This window comes from Parasteatoda tepidariorum, chromosome 5, assembly GCF_982258835.1.
Source record: "Parasteatoda tepidariorum strain Cologne lab strain chromosome 5, Ptep-v5.0, whole genome shotgun sequence".
Classification (NCBI taxonomy): Eukaryota; Metazoa; Arthropoda; class Arachnida; order Araneae; family Theridiidae; genus Parasteatoda; species Parasteatoda tepidariorum.
The window spans coordinates 61,002,013-61,014,349 of NC_141759.1; the positions used below are offsets into that span (position 1 = coordinate 61,002,013).

A 12,337-nucleotide genomic window follows, 5' to 3' on the forward strand; every position below is an offset into this window, starting at 1 on the left:
AGATACATACTTCTAAATTTCAGATACAAAAATAGTTTACAAGAAAACAATACCCTTTTGACTTTTATTAAATTTATGCTTATGACAGCAAAAAAAAATTAAAAATCAATGTGGAGAAATTGGATTTATCAGTGGAACAATGCACAGACAACAGTAGAAAACTTCGACAGCATTATTTAAATATTTATCGATGTAATTAGAAAGGTCAACTGAATTACAAGTGATAACAAATATGAATTATTTTTGCTTAGATAAACAATTTTAAAATATTTATTAATTCCAAAATTAAAGAAATTTTTTTCTCCATTATTTCGCTGGTTCAAAACTAAAACGACACTTCTGCACTGACTTATCATGTTATGTGAATGAGATGTGATTGCAGAAGTGTCGTTTTAGTTTTGAACCAGCGATTTGTTATAATTGATTATTTGATCCTCACATAATAAATATTCCTGAACATTAAATATCAATCAGATACTAGGATAAATATGTAATTATGAGGAAATAAAAGCCTTAAAGCATTAAATTTCCGAAAGTATTAATCCTCTTTTCATTTTATACAGTGTCATTGAAAATAAAGTTACGCAGTTCAATGAAGAGAACCGAACGGAAACGGAAGTTTATTTGTTCAGTTTTTGTCTTTTCATTTGAATAGTTTATTTTAATTTTTATCCCAATTTTTTTTTCTTGCATGGAAAATTGGATCATCCAATTCTTACTTTTTATCCGAATCAAATTTTATAAGAACATACAAATAACATTAGGGAACATGACTTTTTTTTGTTTTGTTTTTCTGCTACCTGAGATTTTTGAACGGATCTAAGTTTCTCTCAGCAAGCTACAGTTTCTGTTGCATGAATTCAATTTAATAATATACAGTCAAACCTCGATATCTCGAACTTGAATAGAGTGGAGAAAAAATTCGAGATACCGAAAATTCGAATTATCGAGAATCGCATGTTATTGATGGTAGAATAAAGAAAAATGCTCTTTACATACCTTATTTAGTATTCCATATTTATTCTAAAAACTCTTTTTACACTTTCATTTAAAAAAAGATTCAAATGTTGTTTGCTTTAGAGATGTGTAAGGAAGTTTGTCTGTAACACTTTCTAAGTGGACTATAGCTTTAAATGTCTCCTCTGACATATTCGGCTGCCTCTCAATAAATCTCCTTACAGTGTCCACTGCAGAAAGTGCTTGTTTGTTAGTAACATTGGGCGGTAAATCTTCGATTTCCTCATCCTCTTCGTCCGATAGTTCACAAGATGCTTTCGTTTGAGCGATGATATAGTCATTCCACAGACCACACACTGTTACTGCATCATCTACGTTTACAAACTCATGAAATTCCATGACATCAAGTTTCATGAGTCCGGTCAATCTATCCCAATCATTTTCGGTGTAGTTTTCAGCAGAATTAACGATATTGATTGTTTGACTATTTTCGTGATCCTTAATGAATCCAGCCTTCTTGAAGCCGTTCATTATCGCAGAGAAAGACACATCATTCCATGCCATTGACGTCTTTATGTCCAATTTTTTAAAAAAAAGTTTATCATTATGAGAATTGGTTTTCTATTCTTATTTTTTTTTTTTTTTTGGAATAGTTTGTTATTTTCAGAAGAAAAGTCTATACTATTTATGGAGAAGAAAAATTTAAGTTATCGAGGGATTAGGAAAAAAAGCTCTTGAAATCAAGTTTTTTTTAACATTGAGTGTGTAGGAAATTTGAAGGGAAATTTTTTTTCCTTCGAGATATCGAAAAATTCGTGAAATCGAGGTTCGAATTAGCGAGGTTCGACTGTATTTATAACCGGGATTTTTTTTTAAAATTTACTTGATTGAATACTTAGTAACTCCCTCTCCACTGCTTCGTAAGAAGTGGTAAAAATAGTCGATAAAACATGATGCGAAACGTTTTGTCTTCAATGTTATTTTCAAAGCAGACAAGTGCATATCTATTAATTATAAACCTATACTTTCCTTATAAACTCATACACTCATACACTCAGACAAAAAATAAACTATAATAATATGTATAATATATGCGTATCTGTGTATGTTACTCTTTCGCGACGAGTTTATCTTTTAGGAGTTTATTTTTTATCATTATATCAGAGTTACGTTTAATTTCAATTTTAATACATCAGATTTTTAATGCAGTTGATTTTAATACTCTTTCTATATAATGATGATACCATTCTAATTTTATTAAGCTTTTATTAAGGAAAAGAATAAAGAAAAGTATTTACAAATGTACATGAAGCAGAAGCTCATGGAGACAAATTTACAACTTTTATTAAGGAAAAGAATAAAGAAAAGTATTTACAAATGTACATGAAGCAGAAGCTCATGGAGACAAATTTACTACATCAGCTTTAAAAAACAAGTGCACACTTTTTCTACGCATAGCATATAATTATTATTCCATGTCATGTGATCCATAGTATGCTGATCCTTTGTTAGGATTGATGCCGCAAGAAGTCATCATAAGACCAGAAGACGATATATTGAAATCTCAAAATATATTTAAATGAATGGGATTTCTGCTTCATAAAGACATTATATTGCGTGACATTGATTCATTTTATAAATAAAGATTAGATTTCTAACTAATTAATACGCGAAGTGCTATAGTTTATTACGTGAAAGAGATTATTTAAAGTCCTCATCTGTTAGAAGAACTAGATCTACAAAAAAAAAATATAGTTCTTTTTTGGTTTAGTTTTATATTCCCATAAATTTAACTTAGCTATTTTATTTCAGATGTTACATATACATATATATAATAGATTTAAAAAAAAATTCAATGGCTTTACTAACAAAACTAATTGTTTTGAAATCTCCTCATCCGAAATCATCAACGGATAAAGTAATTGTATAAATGCGACAAATATTTGTTCCCCAGAGTAAAATTTATCATTTAATTCATTATATGAATACAGAATATTCCTTTTATCTCCATTAAAAAATCGTAAGGGTGACCGCTGCTGTTTTAGATGATCAATTGCAGCATTTTTTTTTATAAATTTTGAAAGGTTCTTAAAATATATTATTTATGCTTCAGTTTCGTAACATTGACGAATTTAGGTTTTGAAATGTCTGAGTCCCGCAGAGCGTAAAGGCGCGGCTCCAAGTAGAATACCAGTGTGAAGCATCAGTGGTTGCAGTCAGTTTGCGATCGGGATCACTTTCATCAGCACGCGTAGGGGCAGAGGGTGCGCAATATAACTGTCCTTTAAACTGTTCCACCGCAAAGAGTTCAACTTCTCGTGCAAGACGACGGAAAATCCAGGGTGGGGAATCATCCATCACCTCCTACATCAAGAAGCCTCCACAGGGTCTTTTATAAGTAGTCCGCGCAGACTGTTTAAAAAGTGAACCAGTTATGCGCGTGAACCCAAAACCTTTTATAAAAGTAATTGAGAGAAATTTATCTTATATATTTGAGAATTGAATCTGTAGTGGTTGACAAGTGAATAAGACAAACCAGTAATATTCATAAATAAAATAAATTTTTAGTCATATATTTACGACCACTTTCTTATTTTAACTATATTCTGCATTAAATGATTCGTTCAGTAAGTGGATATCCTTCACAGTGGTCTGATCGGACTACCTGTGAAAAACCGTATGGAGGCTTTCAGTTATAGGAGGCGTTGAACCATCCCCTCTGTAAAGAATCAAATGCCCAGTGTGCAGCTCTAGTGCGACGTAAATTAAGTACTACTTATACTAGTTTCTAATGTTTGAACATCATTTTTATGATAATTGATTTTTTTGTGACGCGAAATGTCAAGTTTCTCAATACTATTAAAATTTAAATTTCATTTTTTTAAAAAAAAAAACTACTTTTTTTTGGTTGAGAAAAGATTATTATAAAATTTTAACTCAAAATACAAAATTTTCACTACATCAAAAATATTTCTTCGCGTATTCAGCAAATTGATAAAAATAGACATAACTGTATTTTTTAATATCAATTTCGAAGATATAAATTTTTTTTTCGTGTATGAAATTCAATACTGATTAGCTTTAAAATCTGCTTACTAAGTTAAAAAGTTTCTCTTATCTCTGCAGTTACATGTGATGTATATTGTAACGTCAAAGTTTCCTTTTTTTAAAATGTTCTATTTCTAACTCATATTATATCGCAGCTGCAACATTGTTTGGTAATATATATTATATATTTTTTTGAAATTTAAGCCATTCAAAATGTATATGATTATTATTAACCAAAATTAAATAACATAAATTTATTAATATAATAAGGAATTTGAGAGAAAGTATAAATTGCCCCTTTTTATTTTTTCATAAATATAATTAAACCAATTTAGTAAATAATTTATAGTTTCTGATAGTTTCAGCTTGTACCAAAAATTTTGGTTGATTTTAAGTTGAAAATGAAATAAAAATGTAAATAGTTGTTACTATCTTAATACTTTTTTAGTTTAACTAATATACTTTTTTATCTGTAAGCTGAAATTGTTTTAAAAATTGAGTAGAACCTTAACATAAATTTTCAGAACTCAATTCAGCTGGATTCATCTTTAGAACTTTTAGAAGAAGATAATTTCACTGTCAAAAACATTTGGATTTGATTTTTTTATTGACTAATTGAACAACGCATGTTTTGATTCAAAACGATTTTGACTAATATATATCTTGCATTAAAGAGAACTAACGAGAGCAACTGAAGTACTTTGTAAATGAGTAGCACAATTCGTAAAAAAGGACCTCCCTGAATAACTTTTCTAATGATCGGGTCTATTGGGAATCTAATGATCGAGTCTTCATGTTCAAGGACTCAATCTTAATGGATGACTTCGAATATATTAAGTACTGCGGACGGTATTTTGGGTTAAGAAATCAGACACTAATTCGTACTTTGACTAAATAAACATACTTATTTTTGTGGATGGATTCGGATTTTTGACCCCTTCAATATAGGTGTAGTAGCCATCTGGAGAATATAGTTTGTACCGGTATGTGCTGGCTAAAAAAATTTAAAAGAAAAAAAACTAAATCTTAAAAAAACATTTTGAAGAAAGGAAAAAAAAAACTGAAAAAAGGATAAACTTAAAATTTATGGCACATGATCTGACAGTGGAAATACATATTAAGAGGCGTTGTTTAACGCAACAACACTGAATATAAACAAAAAAAGACACATACCTATTAAAATGTTGATCGAGAGAGTAGGCCCATTTATCTAAAGAAACTAAGAGTTCACTAAAAAAAGAGTCATGTGTTGATGAATAAAGTTTGTTTTATTGAATATTTAGCTTAGTAGCGGCATCAAAAGCAAACTAACAGGAGGTACGGCAGATGGTTAGAGAAGTGGTCAGGAGTGACTGGGAGTTTCGTGGTTTCCGTTCATACCAAACCAAAGGAGTGGATAGGTATCAGGTCTGGTTTCGTGGTTTCCATTTCAGACCACAACACAGGAGTGGATAGGTATCAGGTCTTCTGGGTGACATCAGAGCGGGGTTGTATCAGCATTCATCGTCCAACAAGTGGATGAGAAAAGTTAGTCTGCGTGGCCTCAATTTGCATATGGTCGTCGCAAATCCATGATCAGTCCAAAATAAATTCTATTCACAATAGTATTCAAAATCTTTTTCACATTAAAAGAGCTGCACGATTAAGCATAAAAAAAAACATTTCGTAGATCAAGTCATAGCATGGCAGCACATGAGTTGGATGTTAAAAATGACTAATATAGAAAATTCTAAAATCGATTTTGAAAAAAAATAAGGATGGCGCAAGGAAGCCATTCTTCCAAAAAAAGGTTCTCCACCTCAGGGAGGAGGGAGCAAAAACATAAAACTCCGTTAAGCGGAGGGCTGCAAATTGTTTGACGATCAAAATATCGAATCCCCGATCGTCTTTCGCGCTCTTCCTTTTTATAAGATACCAAAAACTTAAAGTTGAAGTTGTATTACCTGTTGTGCAAGTTAAAGTTAAATTATCTAAAAATTACGAGTTGAGAAGAAAAATTGATTATTCCTTAAAAGTTACGGTTGAGAAACACAACATACACGCGGAGATGAAAGATGCCGACAACCAGTGTGAATTCTCAGAAACAAAAAGGGTGGAATGTTCTAGGAAAAAAAGGGGGTTTGTACTGAACTGGTAAGGAATTTTAGGGGGAGAATGTCCTAATTGCACCTAAAGCTTAAGGGGCTAAAGAAAGATGATGAAATATTAAAATTTGAATCAGGAAATTAACAGAAATTAAAAAAATTAATTCAAGTTTGTGACACGATGTCACATAGTTCATATAGTTTCTTCTGGAGAGTGGACCGAAGTTTGTACCTCTCAATGTTATTTTAACTTTTTTCGTATTTCGCCATATCTTAAGAACTTAAGCAGATTGAAAAATTTTTGCACACAATTATAAAATTTTTTCATCTTGAAATAACTCCATGCAAAGAATAACTTTTAGTAAAAATCTATTCTTTTTTAGTATTATATTCAATAATTGTCGAAAATTATTGAATTGTAAGGTATAAAATATTTCAAATAAATTCAAAGATTGTGTTTTTACACGGCATAATGCAAAATTTGATCGAAATCAGTTTAATAGTTCCTGAGAAATCGAGATTTAAAAATGAGACTTTTTGGGGAAGGTGGGGGTAGTCAGAAATCCGAATCCGTCGAAAAAAAGATTGAGTATAATCAGAGAAAATATGTTTTTGTGTCTGATTCCGTTACTAATTAATTCGCATATTTAAGGTTACCCTCTCATACCATCATGATTGAACGTGAAGATCCGATCATTAGATCAAAAGTTATTCAGGGTTGTCTGTTTTTCTTTCTTTCCTTTTTTAACGTTCCGTACTTTTCCAAATGCGTTTTTTAAGTGATTTGATTATAGTCATATATTTCTTAGTCTAACTAAAAAATTTCATCTTCATACTAGCCAAGTTGATATCTAGGTGGAAAGTGAAAAGTTTCAAACCAGATCCATGCTAGAAGTTTTTGAAGAATATAATTGTTACTGTGAAAAAAAACTATTTCAACTATTTCATGTAAATTTAACAATCGGTTTATTTTACCACTATAAAAATTTATTTTAACATATGACTATTATTTAAAACTGATAACAAAGTCAGATTATCAAAATTAGCCCTTTCGCGCCGACTGTTACTAACATGCGCCAGCCGAAAACCATGTAATCAAACAGGGTAAAAAGATAAAACTGGTAATCAAAGTAATTCTTTAACAGCTTATTTGTGGATGGAGTTATAATTGTGTGATTTATTTAATTCCAAAATAAAACTATTTAGTTATACTTTGAATTAACATTGATTATATATATGATTAAACTAACATTAATTAAAATAAAAGCAAAATAAGTCTTTCAAATTAGAAACGACTACATTTAAGTTACCGTTTTTTATTTAATTACGTCCTGATCCTGATTTTGTAAGAATGCTTTTCTGAATCACCCGTCCCCAAGGGTTTAACCCCTTGGGGACGGGTCATGACTGAAGTTATGAAAGTTGTAAGCACAATGTGCCTGCGCTCAATCCGTAAATTTCTACATAATTTTTTCACATTTAATTTGTATTTTAAGCAAATCTATATAACCTATTAACCCTTTAACGGGCCCTTTATTTCTAGTAAAGGTAAATTAAAGTATTTTTGGAATTGAAATTGTTTTAAGAACAGTAATTTATATATATAAAAAAAAACTCATTTAGTTTATAAAAATGCCATTTTTTTGGTGGTAAATATATTTAACATGACCTATTAGGAACTTACTGACTTTTATTTTTCTTTATTTATAAAATAAATTCCTTAAATGCTACAAACTTCAAAAGGAATTATGTATTTATAACTTTTATACGTTTTTTAAAAGTGACAAATGGTTACCAATTTTATTCAAACTCACTTCAAGAAAGCTGAAGTTATTGAAAAATGGAAACCTAAATTAAAAGAGGTAAAACGTGGTGGTAAGTATACTTATCACGGCCTTGAAAAGGGTTAAGGTTTATTCTAATTCGTTATATAAAATGATTACCATTTTAAAGTACAGAATTTTTTAAGATATAAATTTAGATAAAAAAATTTTTTTATTCATTATATACTCAAGGACCCTCTGAAAAGACCTGTGTATGTTTTGGAAGCATTTAAGAAGAATTAGATCAGTGTTTCCCAAACTTATGACTTTTGTGTACCCTTTCTAAATTTTTCGTAACGCTGTGTACCACTCATAAAAAAATTTCACAAAAGTTCAGAACTGGCTGTTGACACCACTAATTATTAACTGTTAACTCTGCAAAAAATAGTCAATAGAAAAATACGTAATCGTAAATTTTCATTGCTTGCTTTGTTTTTAAATAGAATTTTTGAAATTTTTGTTCGTTGCAAGATATTTCGCACAAGAACGCGTACCCCCGCTAAACTGTTCCCGTATCCCTGGGGGTACGCGTACCACACTTTGGGAAACACTGATTTAGATCATAGAGATTAGTAATCATCGTACTCATTTTATTTTTAAAAGTGAAAGAATTTTTTCCTGTTTATTTAAGTGTTGAATGCTTTCAAAAAAAAATTTAATCATTTAATTCCCAAAATTAAATATCATGCTTAAAGTTAAATCCTTTAATTTAATGGAAAAATAATTCTTCAAGACAAATGTAACATTGTTTCAAAATTTTATCTACATTTCTGTAAGCAAAATAGTATTTTGCTAACAGTAATATTAAATATTGTGTTAAAATTAAGACTTCTAATTTGATGAAAAAATCATTCTCCAAGTCAGATTTAATTTTCAATGTTTCAAAACGTAATCTTGCTTATACAATATACAGAAAATAAAATCTCAATTTTATAGCAAAATGAAACATCATGTTTAAAGTAAGATTGTTTATTTTATCTGAAAAATAGAATATTTTGTTGAAGGTCAAATGTTTCATTTAATGGAAAAACAAATACTCAGGCTAGATTTAACATTAATGTTTCAAATCTTTATCCTGGTTTATAATTTTTGATTCTGCATAAACAATAATTATTTAATGAAAAATATCCTAAATTCGTTGACTCATACTCATCGATATTCCGAGCCATCTCTTGAAGGAAGTTTCAAAACTTATAACGTAATTACGCAATTGTAACTTCTTTAAATAAAAAATAATATTAGTCGTATCACAATTTATATCTTATCATATAGAATGGGAATACAACGTTAATAGACTTGTTTTTGACTTTGGTAAAAATTGAAGACTCGTGAGATACATTTGTTACTTTTACATTTGTTCTAGACTATTCAGATAGATTTTTATCAAAGATTAATAATGAACGTTTTAAAAACTCTCATTGAAAAATATGTTATTTTAATTCATAAAATATTACCGGGAACTGACAAAATAATAGTGAATACTAATACTATACACGATGAACGAGTTTAAGTCTTATGACCCAGCTAATTTCGTAGAAATTTTATGATGTTTCAACGTAATTGTCTGAAAAATATGAGAGAATTTTTTATGTTTGTTTTATTTAATTGTCTAAAAGGAAATTGCTGAGTCAGAAGTATTCAATAATAATATGAAAGATTATTAAACATTGTATATCTAATAATATAATGCATATTTATCTGATATAGAGTAAGTGTGGGTTAGATTTCCATTAAAGAGATTTAAAATATCTCTGATATTTTTTAATATATTGCAGCAGTTATAGTTCTTCAAAAAGTATTTTAACTTGTTTATCAATTTGGACAAGGCAGTGCTTTTTCGTGACAGCAAAACGTAAGTAAAATTTTATTGTTTATTTTATGTCGGTGAGAAAGTATTGTTTTTTGTTGGTTATATTTTTTTTAAACAAGCTGAACATTCATTGCTCATATATAGTCCAATCTTTTTTCCTGAGTGAAAGTGGTCATCTCCTCATTTGCTTTAGAAGAGATGGCCATTTTTATTTATTCGTATTGATATATCAAGGATCTTAGGGTCTTTAAAAATAGAAAGAAAAAGTATGAAAATAAGAAGTATTTTATTAATTTAACCCTTTGACTTCGAATTTTAAAAAATGATTTTTTTGTCCCGTTTATTATTCAAAAGGACGAAATAGGTCACAAATAAGGAAAATTTAGTATTTGAGATTTTTCTGACAAGCGGTTATCAATTTAGAGGCTGGACATATATGTACTTACTGGTGGGATACATATGTCCCACTTGTAGTGATCGACTTACTACAAGCACATCTATCATTCCGGAAAAATTTATTTTATGGACTTTTTTTTACATGGTATGATATAGGGTGAAGCAATCTTTGCATAACTCGACATTACACATTGGATACTCATACGTTGGACACACTACGGATACGGATACACACTACGTTGGATAACTCATATTTGTTCTTTTTTCTATGCTCATTTGAGAAAATATGAATAAAATATGAATGAATTGAACGATCCCAATGAAGAATACTAGTGGGATATATCTGTCCCAGTGCACAATCACAATGCTATTTCATACAAGAAACTCTTTAGCGCCATCTAGGTAGCGCCATCTAGAAGATATTTGACACATGAATCACGTATACTTGGTTCGATTCTACGACTGGGACATATTACAATGAGTTTCTAAGTGCTTTTCACCCCATTAGTAATTTTTAAACATTTGTTGGGACAAATGAGTCCCGTTAGTAGTCAAAGGGTTAAACTTCACCACCTCGCATTAGTATTTCCAAATAAATAAATCTAGTTCCTAAATGTTTGGTTCCATTGATGATTTTCGTCTGGTTTCATTTCATTTCCTAGTTTCAAGATTGAAACAAATAAAAAGGAATCCTCAGCATATATATTACAATATTGAAGCCACATTTTTAAATTGTTGAGGACAATACGTACCCCGCATATTACGGACGTAACAGATTATTGAATTGAACCCCATAACCTACTCAATAGAATTGTACATATAATAAGATTCTGCTCACGCATTATTTGGTTCTGTGGATGTGTGTAAGCTGTAATCAGTGACATCTTTTGCTGCGGAGATGAAAACTATAAACGATGACTAGATGAGATACGCGAGGTGCATACAATAGCTCCGTGAAAATCTGCAAACCTTGAAATTTTTTGCCAAAAATGTCGCATAAAGTTTTTGTGAAAGTCATTGATCAAATATGTACATAACAGATTGTTTATTAGATTCTTTTGAACTTATTTTCCAAGATAAAATTAACTTCCTAGTATGTTTTTTTTTGCATGTTTTTCATTGTTAACTGTATAAATGTCATGTTTTCCATGATTTTGCTTCACTTTTCCTTCGCTTTATTTACTTGTTAGTTTAATTTTAAACAAGTTTCTCACATTTTGTTCTAAATATTCCATTGTTTTTCAGTCAAATTATCGTTGAGTACATATTTGAGAATTTAAAATATGTATAAACATTCTCGTCTCAAAATTCTTAGTATTTTTACTTCGATTTGGAAAAAAATATGGCCATCTGTCCTACACTAAAACTATTTTTTAAATAGATTGAATCAGAGATTAATGAAAATTTAAGATTTTTTGACTGAAGAATATATTATTATAAATTATAAATTATTATCACAGTTTGCAATTTCAATAAAGTTATGAAGAACAATACTATATACACAGGGTGAGTTTTGGTCGTATGAACTAACTAACATTTTACCCGGTTTTTGTTGCTACAGAATAATTGTCAGAAAAATATTGGAAATTTTTTAAAATTCTTTTAATTTTTATCTAAAACGGAATTGCTAAGTCATAAATTTTTAATAATAATATGCCTATTAATATCAAATATTTTAAATAAGTATATATAAATTAAATATGTTTAAAATTCAACTTGAATAATCGCTTTTATAAATTCTGGCCTGAATGGTTTTGCTTAGTTTGAAAAAGATAAAGTCATTTTAGATACTTTTGATGAAAATTACATATTATAAAAAATTATAAATTTTCATAAGATATTTGGTCTTTCTATTGAAAAAAATAAATAGTTATCTTGTACACATGCTGAAAAAGTTTTGGTCTTATGTTCTAATTAATTTTTTAGCCGTTTTATGCTATTTCAGCACCACCCAGGTTAACAAAACCACTAAGAGAGATTTTTTTTCAACTTTACACTCTAAAAAAATTCGATAAATTTACAACAAAAATAAAAACTGATAGTCAGCTGGAGTGCCAGACCAAAACTGTTTTTTTCCACGGAAAAATAATATTAAAAACGGAGACCTGTATTTTAAGCAGATAAATTCAGTTAATTTAAGAAACAAACTCTATTATTTTAACATAAAACTCCGCTATTATAGAAATAAAAACTTATCTAAAAATAACTAATTCAGCCTG

General features: G+C 29.4%; 1 protein-coding gene across 2 annotated transcripts in view; it reads left to right on the plus strand.

Annotated features, from left to right (window-relative positions):
* Positions 1-4,117: 4,117 nt before the first annotated feature.
* Positions 4,118-12,337, plus strand: part of LOC107450963 (fatty-acid amide hydrolase 2-B) — a 55,789-nt gene continuing 47,569 nt past the window's right edge. The window contains exons 1-2 of one of the 2 annotated variants that reach the window (XM_087164056.1): positions 4,118-4,175; positions 9,688-9,764. The gene's annotated coding sequence lies outside the window, so the exon portion shown is untranslated. Of the gene's footprint in view, positions 4,176-9,210; positions 9,765-12,337 lie in introns of those variants that run through there. The other variant, XM_087164055.1, reaches the window with a different exon arrangement.